At 46.9% G+C, this 20381-nt stretch overlaps 1 long non-coding RNA gene across 1 annotated transcript; it reads right to left on the bottom strand.

The window, feature by feature from the left end:
- Positions 1–822: 822 nt before the first annotated feature.
- On the bottom strand, positions 823–2939 carry LOC127686191 (uncharacterized). Its single transcript, XR_007978003.1, has 2 exons — positions 2643–2939; positions 823–1883 (listed from the first exon to the last, which is right to left on the bottom strand). It is a non-coding gene; the product is annotated as an uncharacterized LOC127686191 (long non-coding RNA).
- Positions 2940–20381: the final 17442 nt, after the last annotated feature.

Genomic DNA, 20381 nt, shown 5'->3' with positions numbered 1-20381 from the left:
TGGTGACCGTAGGTAGTAACTCACACTCCCCATAAATGGAAAATAAAAACAACAACCCATTAGTGATGGTGGTAGGTCTGCGACCTGCACACAGCTCCTCGTAAACTTGAATGATTGCTTCTGTGCTGGGCTGAGGACGGACGGGACCAGGGAGGGGGCACCAGGTGGACGAGAGGGAGAGGAGATTTGTGATCTGTAATTTCCAGGTTCTGTCTCTGCTCTGTGCCCAGCCCTGCCACAGGTGCCAGAGAACTTCAACCTGTTCTGCCCGGGCAAGCAGGCAGCGGCTTATCCCAGGCCCCTGTCTCCACCCGTGGGCGGGGCTTCATGCTGCTCTGCTTTTCTGTAAACTGATGCATATGCTAGAGGCGATGACACTACCTGTGTTCTGGTGCCTCTCTAGCCTTGGTCCGCCAGTATTGGAGGGGTGGAGCGAAGAAGCAGAAACGGCAACAGCACGAATGTGAGGATGCTGGTGCTTGCCTTAGCTGCGGCTGCATCTGGGACCTGGTTTATTTCTTTAGTTTTTCTCAGCATCTAGACCTGAGCTGTGCACACAGTAGGTGCTTGAGGAATGATTTTTTTTTTTGAGTGAAGAATTGGATTCAAATTTAAACAGGATAAACAAAGTCTTGGTTCGGGGCATGGTCTGGATCCTAGGTCTGTTGTTGACTTGCTGTGGTAAAGTGAGCTCAGACTGGCCTGAAAATCATGATCCTTCTGCCTCAGCTCCCTGAGAATTAGGATGCTCCACCAAGGCAGGCTTAGAGGATTTTTTTTTTGTTGTTGTTGTTATTTTGTGTGTGTGTGTGTGTGTGTGTGTGTGTGTGTGTGTGTGCATGTGTGCATGTGGAGGCCAGAGGGTGATATTGGGTGTCTTCCTTAATCACTTTCATCTTATGTTTTGTAGTAGGGCCTCTCACGGAACCTAGAGCTCTCTAGTTCAGCTAGATGGGCTGGCCAGGAAGTCCTATGGGCCTTGTCTCTGCCTCCTCCTGGGATGACAGGCACATGCTGGGTTTACCTTTTTGACTTGGGTTCTGAGGACCCAAGTCAGGCACTTCTTTTTCAGAACAAGCACTTTAACTACTGAGCTGTGTCTCAGCTCAGAAGATGACAATTAGAAAAACAAGAAACAAACCCAAACTGGTTTGAATAGAGATGAAGGAAGTACCTCCCAGTGGCTTGCATGTGGTGTGAGGGTTTCCCAGTTTTGTGTGTGTTGCTGCTTAACCCCCAGTCGCTGAATTGTGAGGCATTAAGAGGGTGGGTATTTAATCTAACTAGGGTATTTAGGGATGGGCCTTGGAGCATGATTAAAATGAAGACCAATAATTCAGCAGGATCCCTCATGGCAGAATCCGGGTGGCTTTGTAAGCAAGGGGACAGGGACTAGAAAGACATGTGTACATACAAAGGTGTGCCTCCTGTCTCCTGCCAGGTGACGCTGGGCACTACTTCAGTGCTGGTGAGAAGACCTTGCTCCTCCAGAGTTGTGAGTTCAGTTAAACCTCTCTTCTGTATAAATCACCAAGCTCTGCCATTATACATTAGAGGCAGAGAATAGACAAATTTATATCCTCTCACTAAGCTCAGGGGCTGGGTTCAGATCGGGTCACTGTGCACCAAACTGTCCTTCTCTATCTAACTCATGGGGGAGTTTGTGAGCAGCCCAGCTAAGAGGGAGACTGGCCCTTTGTTGGCTCTGGCAGGTGGAAAGGAGGCAGATTGTCTTTGGAAAGACTCACAAGAGATTTAGGAGATTCATCAGGTCCCAGCAGGGTCGACTTTGCCAGCTGGAGAGGCAATGGAGAAGGGTCGGCGCTCTTTTCTCTCCTTGTCCCTCACGCGACTCCCTGCTCATCATTCTGAGTTCCCAACACCTGGAAAAGTCCAGTGACCATGGCTCTTGCCACAATGGATCCACTTGTCTTAACTTTTAGCACACCCCAGGGCCTATCTCTACATACCCCACTAGTTAGACTGAAAGGGTTCCCATTCTATTCCAAATCTCAGGCAAGAATTGGAAACACTGACCCATTTGTCAGAGTATCGCTTGGTACTGTCTGCACAAGTTTGTCTGACTCACACAGCCCTCATAGTCCTTGGTCACTGAAGCAGTAACTTCTTGGGGTTCCAAATCCTTGCCCAAGTCAAGAATTGGGGATTCAGACATGATCAGACCCACAGTGGGCCAGGTTTTCACTTCAGCAAGTTCCCCGGCAGATGACTCCCATGTGCCTCAATAGGATAGGCGGACTGTACATGGGAAGCTGAGTCAAGTAGTTTTTTTCTTATGTGCTATTTATCATCATCATCATCATCATCATCATCACCACCACCACCACTTATTGGAGGACTTGCAACAACCCATGTATGGAAGTCAGAGCACGAATTTCAAGAGTATCTAAGTTCCCCAGAAGGTCAATTCTGCTCCATGTCCCTGTGTGGCCCAAATAGGAATGACTCAGGAATCAGCACACACACACACACACACACACACACACACACACACACACACACACACACTCCTAGTTTGGAATAAGCAAACCTCTGTTGGTGCTGATGCATTATTCACCCCATAATTGTTTGGTAAAACCAAATCATAAGAAAATGCAAATTCCAGAAGTCTTCAAACTCACCACAAACAATAGTAAGGGATGAGGCGGCCAGCACTTCACTTCCTGAAGATGCCAGAGCATAGTGCAGTCCAGCTTCCCCTCTCCCATACCCCGGGGCCATGGAGTGGAGCTGTGGGCTATGAGTTCAGCAGAAAGGTTGGATAAAGGAGAAGGATCATCTGAAGGTGGTAAGGTTAATATGGTCATGGGCAGAAATCTCAGAGAGCAGAAGTTGAGGCGTTAGAGTGCAGATAAAGTTGAGAGTATCTTCTGAGAGTTGGCAGTGATTCTTAGCTTCTGACACTAATGTGGTCCATGACCCGGCTCATGAGACTCACAGACCATGAGGAGAGACAGACAAGGAGACCAGGAAGTACAGATGCACAGAGAACTTCAAAGAGGGAAGTTCAGCAGAGTCTGGTGCCATCTCTCACAACAGTTATGAAGAACTCCCTATTACCAAGCAAAATGCATGTGTGAGCTCATCAGGTCCCCAGAGCAAGACACTGAAATAGATATTTTAAAGAAGCTGTGGCTCTTGGAGGTGAGGTAATCCCTGGTAACCAACTGGTGGAGTCGGGCACAGGTCTGGCAGCTGTGTAGTTCTCAGACACAAGGAACTCTGCTTCAATTCACCTTGTCTAGAGATTGGTCCAGCTGCCAGGACCCACCTCTCTTCTCCTAAGGCAGGGGGTGAGACCCTAAGGCAGCCACCCTTAAAGGGAAGACAGCCAGGCATGTAAGAAGGAAGTGAAAGAGGACCATTTATTTCTATCTCCTTCCTTTGGGGGTGACTTTATTGTCTCTTTTAGTGTTGTATAAAGTTGGCATTCATTCAGTCTTCTCAGGCATGCACTTCCTCAAAAGGCTCCTGGCACCTACCATAGTAGGTCTTCTGGAGGTGTGTTTTTAGCCTCTCGTCTCATAGAGCATCAGTAGAGGCTTAGGAGATGTCTGAGGTCTATTCTGAAAACTGAGGGATGAAAGAGTGAACCTGATTTTTAGCTCTCTGAGCTGCTTCTTAGATGTCATGGAGTAGTCCAAGGACCAGCTCTCTAGTTCAGGAAGTCAATGCGAAGGGACCATAATCTTGAGGCTGTTCCAACAATGAAGCAATGCCACAGGCCCAGGAGGGAGAAGGAATAGTATCCTAATACCCGATCTCACCAAGCTTAGGGATGTAAAACACCTGGCAATTAGATGGGAACTTGCTACTGTGAGTTATTTTCTATGCAGGCCTTTGAAGAAGCCTTAATGGGTGAGCCCAGCAAAGGAGCCCACATGGCCTCTTCCCAGCAAGGTGAGGGCTAAGCAAATTTTCACTGGACAATGCGGAGAAGGGCAAAGACATATTTTTAGAACCAAATTGGACAACTTCCCGTCTTGTCTTAGCTGCTTTGAATGTTCAGACACCTCTCCCTCTACCCTTTAAACTTCTGTTTTCCATCTTCAGCTGGAAGTGGTGAGGAGCAAAACTGAAAGCGGTCACCCTGAGGAATGAGTCCTGTGGAAAGTTTAATCTTAAAGTAAGCAGGGTGAGGTCAAAGTTCAGTCATATATTGAACAGCAGCCAATGGTTCCTTCTTTTTTGAAAGGCTGGAACTTGGTGAAGAGCAGCTATCTCTGATCTCTCAGCAACACACAGACTGACTTGGTGAGGAGCAGCTATCTCTGATCTTTTAGGATCACACAGACCGATGATGGGGGGCGTGGGCAGTCTACAAATCCCTCTGCGCAGGGGGCAGACTTGACACGAAGGTTAACGGGCTGCCCCATTCACACTGAGATGAAGAACCAATCCTACTGGGGAGCTGATTACACCAACTTTATGAACTCGGTGTAAATGCTGAGTGTGTAACCTGAACCAATTTGGAGGTCCTAAATGATTCAGCCATGCTTTGGTAACTATAGCATAAGTTTAGTTTTTGAAGGAAGTTTATCATGAAAACGGCTACTCTATAAGCTCCCATATTCAAGATCCTGTTTTGAATCATATCCTATCATAATAGGCTTCCTGAAGTTCCTTCTATTTTCAGTTTTAACTATCAATGCCACATGTCTCTCTTACTCTCAGGTCACACACACACACACACACACACACACACACACACACCCCTCCTAAATATCACCAGCACCTCAGTCTTTGTTAAATAGCTAAGTTGATCTTTGCTTCTCATGATTATCCTAATGAGGAACATTTCCAGGATGCTACCTCCTAAAGAAGTGAGGAGAGATTGAGACGCAATCATGATAGTATTGAGAAATACCTGGGAGATTAGGAAAGCCCAGCATCGGGAGTGTTTGTGAGGGCAATGCCAGAGGATCAGCTAAGGAAGAAAGACCTGTCCTGCATGTGGGAATCCCCATAGGCTGGCGAAGGAGGGCGGTGCACTGGACTGCAAAGGACTAGGAGCAGAACGCTCACCCTTTCGGGCATTCTCTCCCTGCCTGCCTCCTACTTGCCATGAAGAAGGCTGTTGATCACACACTTCCCACTGTCATGGGCTGAGAGTTCTGAAACTAAGAGCCAAAATATATCTTTCCTCCACTAAGTTGTTTTGCTCATGTATTTTGTCACCACAAAGAAAATGAACAGAGGAGAAAACCCTGAAATGTTGTAGTCTAATATTTTTGCTTTTAAATCTCTACTGCAGTAAAATGGGGCTAGTACTCTGGACATGTTCCTGAGAATAATGGAGTCTATTGAAAGTTTGAGAGTATTAAAAACAGTAAGATTTATATTCATTTTTATTAATGTCTGTGCATGTGTAGATGCATGTGAATATGCCATCTGTGTGTGGGTACCCAAGGAGTCGAGTAGAGGACATTGGTCATCTGGAACTGGAGTCGTAAGTGGTTGTCAGTCTCCCAACTTAGGTACTGGGAATCAAATTCAGGTCCTTTGGGGGAGCAACAAGAGCTATCAGCCACTGAGCCATCTCTCTTGTCTGCAGATTTTTTACTGGGATGTGAAACTCAGGATCAGAGTGTGATGATGGCTCTGATGGCTTGTAGGGAGAGTGAGTTGGATAAAGTGAGAGACTGGTAGCCAGAAAACTGGATCGGAAATATTTGCAAAAACCTGAGCCGTAAGAGCTGCATTTGTTGCAATGGTAGACTTGGGAAGGAGGGATGGACGTCACAGCCATTTCTTCACATGCTCGCTGGCCGTGCTTGCTAGTGCCCTCTTTGTCTCAGTGGTGTGAAAAAGAAGGGACCGGGTCTGCATTTCCAGACACCTGTGCCTCAGTTCCTGAGCTATGTACACAGAAGGTTGGCTGCACCTGTAATTAATTTCATAGATGTGAATCCATGGACTCAGAACCAGCATCTGGGTGGATCTTCCCATTTCCAGCTTTTCTGCCTACACAGATCTCATCTCCCAGGACCAAGCTGGTGGCACTAGCCTCTTTCTCAACCGGCACCTCCTCCCTGCATGGTTTGAAATCTAGGTGGAGTCAGTGGGGACATCCAACAGAGAGGAGATGAACAGGGCAGCACTCTGAGCAGGAGACCCAGCCTCAAGGGTAAATCCTATACGTTTTGATGGATTTCTTCTCATATGAAACTTGTTTCCTCATTTATGAAGTGGAAAGATGCTTCCACTAAAAGACTCTGGAGATTATAGGGTGGTCTATAGGGAATGGTGTGTGCTAAGTATCACTGCACTCCTTCTCTGCCTCCATTGAAGTTTGACATGTTGGAATGGTCGGAACCATCATTTTTTTTAGTTGAATATACTGATGTTCATATGGACACATATGTGCACATGTCCCTCTCGCTAGTTGTAGGCACGGTTTGAGTTGTCTTATAGCTAGAAACTTGTTCTACTTCCAGCTGGACCCTGATACTTGACACACCTTCAAGCTGGACTCTAACTTCTAGTGTCAAAGGACTTCAGAGCCAAGGCTCTGACACACGCAGCTCTTTCATTCATTAGCATCTGGCAAGTTGGACCCTCAGAGTTGCCATCGAAGGTTTAAGTCTTGAAGCATCAGGATAGTCTCTGTCCTCAGTGGACTCAGAATTCCTGCAAAACCCTGTCTCAAAGGATAATAAGGTGGGAGCTGGCGGGACTGATCAGCAGTTAAGAACAGTTGCTGTGCTTGCAGAGGACCTGGGTCCACTTCCCAGCACGCACATAGTAGCTCATAGCTATTCATAACTTGTTTGAGGGGATCTAATGTCTCCTATGGATTCCAAAGGCACCAGACCTGTATGTGGTACATATACATGTATGCACACAAATACTCATACACAAAATAAAATATTAAAAAATGAGGTGGAATGTAATAGAGGGAGATACTCTGCAGTTGACCATTAACTTCCATGTACATGTGCACACACATGCAAGCACACACACATGCATGTGCTGTATATACAAAGGCACACAAATAGATACGCATATACAGGTAGCAGATCTTCTGCGTACCAAAGTTAGTATGGTCTCATTGTATCACCTGTTCTTGTATCTCCAGTGGTAGACTCCTGTTCCACCCGAGAGAGCTAGGGAACTGGGAATTCAGAATGGGACAGCTCTACCTCATGCTAGCCAGCCCCGCCATGTGCCAAGCCTCGGAGCACCTCCACTTACCCCACACCCCCTCCTACACTAATGATATTTATTCTCACCACCCGACAGGGTGTTCCATGGCCTAATTACTGTTTAGAAACTTCTGAAGGCGGAAAACACAATGCTAAGTGTTTAATGGTTAAAAGATTCACGTCAAGTCCGGAGAGGATAGGGATCCTGAGGTGTTGCTGGAGTTGGGCAGGGTGGAGTCAGCAGGGATCCAGACCGCAGCAGGTGTGTTGTGTCATAGCAGGGAAGGGATGAGGCAAAGGCTCTTGCAGTGCCTGCTCAGACTGAAGTCAAGACTCTTAGACCTCTTGGGTCATACAGTCTATTGTATATTCCTTCTGGCACAAGACCCTAATTCCCCATTATATTATAATATACAAGTCTAGTCATCTATGCATTGCATCCTTAATGAGTGACAGGAACATGGCTTATGGATTCTTCCCACTGAGATAGGTTCTTGGCCTCCTTTGGTATCTGAGGCTTCTAAGGGGTACATGGCTTGTTTAAGGGTGTGCTTTAGACCAGAAAGGGCAGGCTAGGTCTGGCTCTGCTTGAATCCTTGGTTCTTGAACCTCAAGCAATAACCACGTGTGTCTTTTGAATGAAATTTGGAAGAACAAAGACAGCCATATTTAGAGTTACAGCAAAGTGACTTTTAGAATCCCAATCCTTGTATCTCTGCCTTTTAATTTGTCTGATACATGACACACACTTTACTAAGAGAGAAATGGTGGATGTACATAGAAAATATTAAGACATCAGTGTTCCTCTGGAAGATTCTTTAGTCTTAGTTTAGAAGGCCCCTTAGTGATGATTTTCTTTACTCTAGACTTAGGAATTTATCACCAGGTTAACTATTTCCCAGACATGGTGCTCACCACCCACGTGAGGCTCTGTGTTTTATAGTCTCGGAATAGTCCACTGGAGTGAAGGAGAAGAGGAGCCTTCACCCTCGGGCTATGTGGGGAGAGTGGGAGGGAGGAAAAGCATGGGTATTTAATGGCAGCGTCCTGGTGGGTGTCCATGGGGGCACACCTGTGATGCTGATGACAAGATGGTGATAATGGGCCATTTCTCTAATTGGCAGTAATGGCACCATTTGGCCTGAGTATCACCTCCTGCTTTCTCTGCTGCCACACCTCACTGAATCTTGGCTCTGAATGCAACATCTGACTGGCCCATATCCCAGCATGTGACATCAATGCTGGTTGGTCCAGCCCCTGGCTGGTGCAGAGGGTGTGCCTGGGTTCCGAGTTCTTCCAGACATAGACTGCCATTCTGGTCTACCGTGACTTAGGTACCATGAGAGACCAGCTTTTTTTTTTTTTTTTAAATGGAGCTGTCAGCTGAGTGAGAGCAGAGGCATCCCCTGAACCCTCCTAGATTAGAAATTGCTTTTCAGTGGAATGGCTTCCAGGGTCAGCAGTTGACTGTCAGCCAAGCCATAGGACAGACGAGGAGGGGACACCCCCTTCCAAGGAGACAGAAGTATCCAGAGCCATAGAAAGAGGGAGTCGTGAGAGTCAAACTTAAATATGGAAGCAGAAAAAAGAAAATAAAGACAGGGAGGGAGAGAGAAAGAGAAAGAGAGAGAGAGAGACAGAGAGAGAGACAGAGAGAGAGAGACAGAGAGAGACAGAGACAGAGAGACAGAGAGAGAGACAGAGAGAAACAGAGAGAGATAGAGAGAGACAGAGAGACAGAGAGATGGAGAGAGAGATGGAGACAGAGACAGAGAAAGACAGAGAGAGACAGAGAGACTTTGAGTCAGGAAATATGCTGGGGAGATGGCTCAGTTGGTGAGAAGTATGTTGTAAAAGTGGGGGAACCTGGCTAACCTATCCAAAAGGCTGGCTAGTGGCAGTGGGCATCCTTAACTCCAGTGTTTGAGACTGGGCAGCAGAGAGCGAGGAGTCAGACAGAATCCTGGAGCTTACTCTTTAGCTAGCCTAGCTGACTTGATAAGCTCTCAGACTCAGTGAGACAGTTCTAAAACCGTAGGTGAATAGTAATGGAGGAAGATCCCCAAGGCAGGCCTCTGACTTCCACATGTATACTCACTTACCTGCATGCCACATGTATATACATCCACACGAACACATACATATACCACACAAACTCACACATACATGTATACATGCACACACATATGCACACACATGCACATCACCCCCAGCCCCCACTGCTGTAAGGTGTAGGTCCTTCCCTCCTAGTTAGTTGGTCAATGGAACTGCTCTGTATGGTGGTAGGCAAGTTTCCTTGGACATTCTGGAAGACACTCAGAAAGTCAGGGTTACTCTTCAGGGAGTGAGGTCTGTCAGCCTAAAGCTGCCCCCCATACCGTGTGACATTATCCATGAACAAAGTTATCCATGCCAACACCCAAGAGCAAGGCACTGACTGAGTGAGCCTGGTGCCGGCCAGATATGACTGCTTGTTGTCATAGGAAAGCACCGTGGGTAAGGAAAACATTATCTGAATACTCTGCTCTTGGCTTCTGATGACTACTCCTTTTCTTACCTACAATTGGCTTTTATCAAGTCCATTTTACAGACAAGTAAATTGAAGGCCAGCTACAGGCATGCTGATGTGTATGGGATGGGGCAGGTGGCTGTATGGTGATGTCTGCATCTCTTTTAGACATAAAATCAGGAAAATAGTTTTTTCCTTTGCTGGGGACTCAACACCCTGGATTCAGTCACCCAATAGATCTTGGTCTGCTCACTGGGTGGCCCTGTAAGTCTGCTGGGGGGGGGCGTAAGATGGAGGTGGGTGAATATGTGTAGCTGGCTTTGGGGCCATGGGACAAAGCCCCTGTACTTCTGTCTGCCTGCTTCTCATTGTCCTCTTATAAGGGCTGACCATGAAGCAGATGCAAGGCCCATGGGACCATATACAGGGCTCTGCCTTTCCCGAGATGACTGGATATATTGGCAAATTCTATAAAGAAAGTGGAGTGGAATTGAAAACAGAAAAAAGGTGATTTGTGGGTGGGGACATTAGGAAATTGGTTAGGAAATGTGTCCCCGAGGAGGTAGCCTTTGAAATGAAAGTTGACTGACAGGAGGCAGCCATCCATAAACTATTTAGGGTGATGCAGGCACAGAGGGTACTAAGTACAAGGGCCTGAGGTGGGAAAGAGCTAGGTATGCTCATCAAATAGGAAGAAGGCTGTGCCCCCCCTAGCTGTTTATGCTCCTTGTGACCTAGCAGGATGTGACATTTGCACTAGAGGCTGATTGCCTGCGGAGCCTTGCTGAAGGTGGAGGAAGCTCCCCTGTCCTGACTTTAGTTTCCCAACTTCAGCTTCTGTCCATGCCTTTCATGTGTCTCGCTTCACCACTGCATTCCCAGCATGCTCCACGCTAACTCAAAGAGCCAAAGGCCTCTTTCCGGAAGTGAATTGTTACTCAACCTTGAGGTCAAATCTTTCCCCAGACCTCTGTCTGGAGACCTCTGATGTGGTATGCCCAAGGACCCATAGCACCTCTTTGACCCAAGCTCACGGATTGATTGGGCAAGGCCAAATTGCGGTTGAGCAAATATATTCATTCATTCATTCATTCATAGCTATATCATCACACACAGAAGAAAGACTAACAACAAAATGAAAACAGCCAGGGTTCTTATGTTTTCATTTTGGTGTCGGGTGTTGCACTCAGGGCCTTGTTCATATTAAGCAAGAACTCTGTTATGGGGCTATATTATTCAGCCCAAACAGGGTTTCTTTTTGAGGGCGTACCTCATAGGCTCTATGGCTGAAGTAAGGTTTCTTAGGAGTCACCCATCCAGGAGTTAGTTAAAAGAGAACTCCTGGTTCTGGAATCTGCTTGTGCAAAGGCCCTGTGGTGAGAGGGAACATGGGATATTTGTGGAATAGTGTGACCTACATGCAGACTTAGAAGGGTCTATGCTAAAGAATCTGGCTAGGATGTCCTCAAGCCAGATGGGTCCAGAATCTGTGTTGATGCAGATTTAACAAAGACCTTGTTAAAAAGTCAGATGTCCCTGAGGTGAAATTGTGGCAAGGGAGAATGAGGGTGGAAGGATGTCTAACGATGACTATCAGCCGAGAAGAGGTCTCCAGGCTCCTGGACAGGAGTGGGGGCCGAGCCAGTGCAGAAAACCACTTTAAGGATGTCTTTTGAACCGTTTGTGTGCGTTTATGATGAACTTAAGGATGCTCCCTGAAGGAAGAGACAAAGGGGACAGGACCAGAGCAAGGTCTAGAGCCTGCTGAACGTGGGACCACAAGCATCATGACTTTGAGTCCGACCTTAACCCCTCTGTCCTTCATTTGTGCCTCTGTAAACAAGGTGTGCGATGTCTACTTCACAGCTTGCCCGTAAGCAGTGAGTGCAAGCAACCTTGTGGCTGTTGGGTAAATCCACACCAGTGGCCGCTTTCAATAAACACAGGGCAGATGCTGAGACGAACCTGGCTGAAGATGGAGACTAGAGGGGAATTCATTTCCTAGTTCTTCTTCCTGCTCACACAGCGCATTTTAGTAAGGTTCATGTTCAGGCACTTCAGAGAATCACCTCTCCCCTGGAAGCTTCTGTGTTGGGGGGACATGCCCATACACAGGTGGTTAAAGCAAACAGAGCCCCCTCACTCATAAGAGCTGCCCTGGGAACTAGTTGTGGGAGGCACGTCAGTGTTTATGTTGAGTTACACTACGGATTCTGAGCAATGAGCTGTAGCGGCCTTGATAATGTGCTTCGCTTTTGCCTGATCAGGTGGGCCTTCCGTCCCCTTAGCCTGTGTTAAGGAAGTGTCTAGAATCACTTCAGACTCATATTCTCTCTCCTCGCTGTCTCTGGAGACAGTCTCATTTTAGAATCATTTTGAGCTCACTTATATTTTCATTCATTCATACCCCCCCCCACCCTGGAGATAGGGTCTCATTTTATAACCCATGATGGCCTAGAATTTGCTACGTAGCTCCAGCAGGCCTCACACTCCTGACATTCTACCTACCTCAGCTGCCTGAGGGCTGGGTTACAGGTGGGAACCACCACACTTGGCTGTTGCTTTCACACCAAGTGGCAGGTACCTGTGCTCTCCATGGTAAGTCCTGAGGTGAGGCTCATGCTAGAGGATGTGCTCCACTATGTGACTAAGATGACCAAGGTTGTGATTTCTTCTAGGATGGCACTTGTTTTAACACTTTCCAATCCAGGTAGACTAGTTGTCTTAGTCAGGGTTTCTATTCCTGCATAAATATCATGACCAAGAAGCAAGTTGGGGAGGAAAGGGTTTATTGAGTTTACACTTCCATGCTACTGTTCATCACCAAAGGAAGTCAGGACTGGAATTCAAGCAGGCCAGGAAGCAGGAGCAGATGCAGAGGCCATGGAGGGATGTTTCTTACTGGCTTGCTTCCCCTGGCTTGCTCAGCCTGCTTTCTTATAGAACCAACTAGCAGCCCAGAGATGGTACCACCCACAAGGGGCCCTTCCACTTTGATCACTAATTGAGAACATGCCTTATAGCTGGATCTCATGCAAACACTTCCCCAACTGAAGCTTCTTTCTCTGTGATAACTCCAGCCTGTGTCAAGTTGACACACAAAACTAGCCAGTACACTAGTTGAACAACAACAACAACAACAACAACAACAACAACAAAAAGTTAGGAAAGCATAACAACAGAAAGTAGGTAGGCCAGCAAAAATGCCTGGCCAAATTAGCTATCTGTTGCCAAGGGCAATAGGGACCCAAGCCTTAGTGCTTTAGGCCATGTTCTTGGGCTGGGTAGATTTCCTGCTGGTCTCTAGGTTGAATTCCATTAAGTTTTGAACAGGACTTTGTGGGGACACCTGGGATGCCTGGTCTCTCTCTGAGACATGGGTCATTCTGAATTTCACCTAGGCCAAATGGCTCTACTATGGGCATGTCCTTGGCCTGCAAGACACTTGGCCCAAGCCCAGTGTCTTCCTGAGTGGGATTTTTTAAAAAATTTTTATTTTTAATGATATATTTATCTTTAGTTTATGTGCATTGGTGTTTTTGCCTGTATGTATGTCTGTGTGAGGGAGTCAAATCACTTGGCATCGGAGTTACAGATAGTTGTGAGCTGCCCTGTGGGTGCTGTGAATTGAGCGCTGGTCCTCTGGAAGAACAACTAGTGCTCTTAACTGCTGAGACACCACTACAGCCCCTAGTGGGATGTTCTTGAGGGTCACTTCTATGGCAATCCACCCTAAGAGTTAGTGCAACATTCAAAGATGTCTGACTTCAGGTCTGTCAAGTCAACATGGAGGTAAGGAAGATGCTGGCAGTGACATGGACACAGAATACAGGACATTATGTCCAGTGCCCATCTCTGAATGGGAGCTTGATATGTTTGGTAAATGAATCTTCACAGTAGTTGGCCTGGTTCAATACCTCCCCACTTCATTACCCCCCTACCACCCCCCACCCCACCTTACAGAGGAGGAAGCTAAGGCTTGGGAGGTAAAAGGCATCTATCTAGTGGCTGTCACTTTTCTTGAAGTCACAGAAGCATGGCTGCCGTCTTTCTGTCATGACCAAGAGATCTTTGGATGAATTGACCTCGAAACTGGTTCCCAGACTCACTGGAATGGAAGCTGCTTTCATGGGCAGGCAGCGTGATGAGCTGAAGAGAAGTGAATCACAACCACGAGGCTGGTGGTTGTCTCCATCCACACGGGGGTTTGGCTGTTTCTAAGTTCCCTTGGCAAGCAGGATTCTGGCTCTGCCAAAACCTGGGGCTCTGGCATAATAGTGCTGGCCCTCAGGTCGGGCCAGGCCTCCTATTCTCCCCCTGTTCAAATCAGAGTCCCAGCCCAGTGTGGCCCCTCCTGATGGTTCTTTTTGCCCCCACAGAAAGGACAGAACTGGTGTAAAGTGTCTCAAATGACAGTCACAAATGGAAGTAAGATGGCCCAGGGCCTGGTTTCCTGGAGGTCTGTCAGAGCATCATCAGCCCCCTGGGTGCCAAGAAAGCCAAGTCCAGAGAGCTGTGACAGCAGGGTCCATCCATGGACATGCTGTTGGGAAGAAGCCTTGGCTGGAGAGGAGCCAGCAGGGAGGCTGCCAGCCTCATTTCTTTAAGCTTTCAGAGGCTGGTCTCAGAGAGGAAAAAGCAGGTTGCAGACTGAAGGAGGTTGGAATAGACCTGGAAAATTAGATTTGTTTTCCTTGCAAATGTCTCTGATGTTTATTGCTTGCATATGGAACCAATGCCACCTTCAGAGAAACTGGGCTGTGTTTTGTTCAGGGTTTGTGGTTCTCTACGGGGCACATGGAAAGAAGCCTGTTTGGAGCATCCTTGCAGGTGCCAGAACTCAGAAAGATGGCTGGGACTTTACTGCCTAGAGGCCAACACATAAGAAGGAGCAGGGGATAGATAGTAAACCCACGAGTAAAGCATGAGTATTGGATATCCACACAAGTTCCCCTTTCCTATCCCTTGGATTTTCAACATCTTGTCATGGCCCTACATCTTGATGGCAGCCAGGAGGGGACTCTCATTCCATACTGTTGCAGCTTCAGCACATAGGAGACCTCATTGCCTGCCTACACAGTGATGCACTTCCTCCAACAAGGCCACACCCACTCCAATAAGGCCACCCCTCCAAATAGTGGCTGCTCCCTATGGCCAAGCATTGAAACACATGAATCTACGGGGGTCGGGGTGGGGGGATGGGGGCTCAAACCTATTCAAACCACCACTTCCCACTCTCTGGCCCCCATAGGCTTATAGCCACACCAGTCCAACTTCAAAAGTCCCCAGAGTTTATCACAGCCTCAGCAATGTTTAAAAAGTCCAAAGTTCAAAGTCTCTTCTGAGATTCATGCAATCTCTTAACTATTATCCCATATAAAATAAAAATCAGAAAGCAGATCCCAGACTTCCAATACCACAGGATATGCATTTCCATCCCAAAATGCCATAGTGAGGAAATACTGGGCCGAAAGTATTCGGCAAGACCGAAACCCAGCAGGGCAACCTTCAAACTCTGCATCTTTATGTCAGATGTCCAACTCCTTTCAGTTTTGTTGACTACAACACAACTCTTTCTCTTGGGCTGGCCCCTCTCCCTTTCAGCAGCTTTCCTCAGCAGGTATTCACAAGGCTCTGGTATCTCTAACATAGTGAATTAATTACACTTTTTGATTGCAGGAGATTTGTTTCTGTCCTGCAATCTAGCTGGGGCCTAAAAAATAGGAGCTAGGCAAAATAAAGAGTAGTGTTCAGGGCCAATGACAAGGGATTCTCCAGAGAGAGCTAGAAGAATATGCAAAGGCCTCAGGGCCAAAGAAGTCCTGATGCTCAGGAACTTGGGAGCACAGGAAGCCACTAGCATATTTTAAGTAAAGGAAGAAACACGGACAATATTTGAATTTGGGCAAGAGGGCTCCCAGCTCCAGCTGAGAAGATTTTCTTTTCTCCCAGAGCTGGTCCAGCAAGAAAAGGGTGGTGTCCCACTCTTGGAAAGTCAACTTCCACTGTCAGGCCTCAGTTTCCCCATATGGACAATTTCTGATTGACAGATGTTTCCCTTAAACTTGAATGTTCTGTTGGCTCCACTTCACTCTCTCGCTGAGCGGGACATTTGGACCTGAGGAGATAGATTTCTGTATATTTTAACCTTCCTCATGGACATTGATTCAACCAACTAGAAGGTGAATCCTGATGATTCATGGGCCCCTGCCCTGCAAGTATCTAAAGGGTACTTCAGTGTAGACAATCCATTCTGTCAGGATGGCTGTGCAGAGTATGAGTCACGCCTAAACCAAGTGCTGTAGATTTTTCTTGGCTCCGGCCTTCAGTATTGCTTGTAAAGACTGGAAAAAGATGAGAGACCACTTGAAGTCTATGACTTGGCATCTGTTACAGTTACAGCAATTCAGGGTATTGAAAATTAAGCAGTCTTCACAGGAAGTAAGTGGAACCAATAAGAAACAAAATGGGAAATGGCCCTCTAATATATTCTGATAGGTGCCAAAGGAAGCCGTGAGACAGTCCACACAGAAGGAAAACCAATGCAGGGACCCTCACCTTGTTTTTCTTATGAGCTTTTATGCAAAGAAATGCATACGGTCATTGTGGTGATGATAGGTGACAATGTTGAGAGGGAGCTCCGGCCTGCTCAGTAAGATTTTTTAAGGGGAAGCATGTATTTATATACTTCATAATAAGTTAAAGTGAATTAAGAAATAAAATTATAGTAAATAAATAAATTAATAAAAGAAATATAAATATAAAATAAAATGAAAACAATATAGAAAATAAAAAATAAAAAATTAAAAAAATACTCAGGGACCTACTGTAAGATTCACTACTGTATAAGGCTCGTGCAAGGGGCTTAGTGTCATTTTCTGTTTTGAGTTTCTATGTTTCATAGCCTTTGCTTTGTTTTTTCTTCTTTTGTGTTTGAGACAGGGTCTCCCTTTGTAGCCCAGGCTATCCTGGAACCCATTGCCGTCTACCTGTCTCCCAGGTGCTGAGATCAAAGGCATGTGGCAACACACCTGGCTACATTTCAAGTAATGAGAGTATAGTTATATGTTCAGGGTGAGATTTTAAAAATGGTGTGTGTGTGTGTAGCAAAGGAGGACAGGGTGTTGTTCCTCCAACTTTTAGCTTTGCTCCAAAGGAGCTGAGAGGCTCAGAACCCTCCAGGAGCCCATGTGACTATGGGGAGCTTGAGTCGAGTCAGTGACCCAGGGAAGAAGAGCTGTGGCTCCATCACGTGATGTCAGAACACAGCACACTGGTTTCTTTTGCAACCTAGGCAGGTCCTTTAACCACAGCCTGCTGGCCCGCCCCGCAGGCTGGGGGAGTCAATGCCAACTGCCTTTCCTTGAATGACTCACTCTCCTTCCCGCAATCACTGGGGGAGGATGTGGAGAAGTTGGTCTCCCAGGCAGAGGTGTAGTTCCTGCCTGGGGCCCTCCCTGCCAGGCTCAGTGCCCTGGAGGCTGCAGGGCATCAAAGGTCTTCAGAGACATTCCCAGATGGAGGCTACTGCTCTGTGTAGAGATAATGCAACCAATGCTTCTGCCCCAGACCATTGAAGTCAGTACCTTTGTGGTGTGTAGACATGAAGAAGAGGCAGGGTTTAAGAGTGTTCCACCAAACATGGGGTACCCATGTTGCCTGGGGCTTAGTTCACATGCCATAGTTGCCAATGAGGCATGGCTTGCTGATCCCATTTTGCGGATACTTGAAAGGGGGCATCAGCCAGGTAAGTGACTTGTTCAAGTTCTCAGGCCCAGACATAGTAGGCAGCAGAGGAGACGTTTCAAACCAGGTGTGGCTGAAGGCAAGGCTAGATCATATACATCATTAGCTGGTTGCTTCCCTCGATCAGAAAGTCTGTGCCTCTTGGAGGCCACTTCTTATGAATGTTGTCTGGCTTGCAGGTGGGAGGGGAAGGCACAGCAGCACGAAAGGTCCTGCAGGTTGCTACCCAGAACAACAGATAAGATCTTTCTGTGGAGTACCAGACTATGACCTTTGTAGTCTAACACCCTTTAGCCCTCACATCCACTAATGACTTGATTACCCATTTTACAGATGGGTAAACCCAGGACTTGGAGACTAATCACAGCCAGCAAGAAGAAGAATCTGTTTCTAACTTCTGCCCATTCACATATCCATATGTGCAAGATCTGGCTTTTGATCCTCCCCGCTCCCTATTTTTTTGAGATGCTGGGGATCAGGGCACTGTAACCCCTGAGACATGTCACCAGTTCCTCCTTTTCTTCCAAAGGCTGATTCTTGCTCAGCAGACAAACTCTTATTCAGGCCTCAAAAGCTCATGAAGCATCACCTCCTCAACTCTGTGGGGAAGGCATCTTACCAATACCTCCAGGGTTCCCTGACCACACATAATGGTATTGAAATACTTCCCACATGTCTTCACAGAGGTATCCTCCTGGTCACCCTCAGATACTAAAAGCAGTAGTCACATAACAACTTTACTGAACCATAGATCCAGATGTCAGTCCAAACTGTTGGGTGACATTGAGACAATCACTTTTCCTCTTGTAGCTCCGTCTGTGAAATGGAAACTCTGATGCCCATTTCTCAGCTCCAGTCTTGTGAAATACTTACATAATATCTCAGCACAGGACCCAAGGTACATCAGTATCGTCAGTTCTTTCTCCAGTCTAGGCATGGATTTTGTAGCTGACTGGCGGGATAAAGGATGGCCATGCCACTCTGACAGTGGAGATGTGAGGATGGACACTCCTCATGCATCAGTGGAGGTGACTACATGGGCATTCGCACATTCCAGAAGACAGGGCAAGCTGAAACTGAAATGAACATGTTGGTACCGGAAAGGGACTTAAACTCTTAAAAAGGTTTAATTTTAATTTTGATTGAGGTGGTTCAAATGAATTACACCAACTATTCAAAAAATTGTTGTGAATGATGTTAGAATGAAAATCACGTACGGAAATACAATTTAGTGATGTTCAACGTGGTCCTGAACAAACTATTTGCCGACTTCATCAGATCAGCTGTGCCCGCTTGCAAGCAAATGTTCTTTAAGAGTGGACCTGCAGACTGGTGATGTTCCCTTAATCTTGGAGAAGGAGGGGTGGAGAGACCACCGGATTCCAGCATCTCTCCTAGCTATTTGTATGCAATATGTCCTCATTGTAAGTGGCTTAGAAGTCTGGGATCTTGGGTGGTGCTATAGTATAATATATGGATTGAGGGGAGTTAACTGAGAGAGGCTCTATCAAAATGACTATAGGAAGCCAGTATCCATGCTGGATGAAGACCTCCCAGTGTGGCAGCTTTAGAGTCACCCACATTCCTACCCAGAACCTTTCACCCATGCTCTGTAATTACCTTTCTGCCTCCCAGGATGAACTTTGGTAGAACTGTACTTTGGTTTATTGCTGGGACCTGACAAGGAATGATGTGGATGTTCTTTATCTCCCAAGAGCAGGAATTCTAGTAACAAGACCCATCCAAATTCTTATAGACTTTGAGATGACAATGATGATCTGTCGTGCCATCCTGATATTTATGCAGGGAAAATAATCTTGTCCTGAAAGCAGGACCAACAGAGGCATTAGTCACATCAGTACTCAGAATGACAAGGACCTGGATAGTCCTTGGGAGAACCGTTTGCATGGCAAATCAAACCGCAGGGCCTCAGTGTCATCATGAGTGGTGTCTGTTTTTATAGGTTACCTTGGAAACAGACCAAGAACTGGAGTTTATTTTGTGGGTGCAAGAGCGTCAGATTTATGCAAAGAGAAATACCAGCAAACATAGACGTTCAAAGGCAAAATGGAAGGGCCGTTGTAGGAGGTGGGCACTGTGGGTTGCTTATTGGGCTATTTGGGCTGAATCACTAGGTCATTCTATATGTGACCTGGAGTGGCCTCCAACTCCGAGATTTCATGTCTAGAGTCTTGGCTATCATGCTGTTCAGATTTTGTGCATCCCAAAGCCAGACTCAACAGCAATTCCCCAAACACAGCTCCCAAGCTGGCCTCAAGATACAAGGGCATGTAATTGCTTCTTGTCGGGCACCAGAAAGTCGAAAGACCTGCACGGGGGATTTTCTGGAGGCCAGAGTGCTCTGGTCTTGACTGCGAGGTTCCCCACGAGTGCTCTGCAGTGTGGGTCAGCAGGGGCGGGTCCTCTCAGCTGTTCCTGAGAGTACTTTCAGTCAAAGCAAAGAGCCCTGCACCAGAGGGAATCTGCATTAGGCCTAATGGGGCTGATGGGAGCCCTGTTAAGTTCAGAGATTTGACTGCACGGGGACTCAAGCACTTTGGCTCACATGATTTTTTTTTTTTTCAACTTGGGAGAAGATGAAGTTGTAGATGGAATGACTTCTTAAAGCAAAGCCGGAAGGGCTCGGCTGGCTCTCCAGTCACTTTCTCAGAACCCCTGTGGGTGTGGCGGAAGCCGGACCTTCAGGGTAGGTTCCTGCTTTCTACCTTTATGCCAGTCCCAAGTACAGGTATCCCTGGCTCTCCAGTGAGTCTTTGGTTACCCTTTCTCTCTCTGTCTCTCTCTCTCTCTCTCCCTCTCCCCCCCTCTCTCTCTCACTCTTCCTCTCTCACTCTTCCTTTTTCCCTCTTCCTCTCTGTCTCTGTCTGTCTCTGTGTCTGCCTGTCTGTCCATCTGTCTGTCTCCTCTGTCTCTGCTGTCTCCACCTAACTTTGGCCCCA

This window comes from Apodemus sylvaticus, chromosome 5 (genome assembly GCF_947179515.1).
Source record: "Apodemus sylvaticus chromosome 5, mApoSyl1.1, whole genome shotgun sequence".
NCBI classification, from domain to species: Eukaryota; Metazoa; Chordata; class Mammalia; order Rodentia; family Muridae; genus Apodemus; species Apodemus sylvaticus.
The sequence above is the reverse complement of the archived record's forward strand: the minus strand, read 5'-3'. Positions and strand labels throughout refer to the sequence as shown.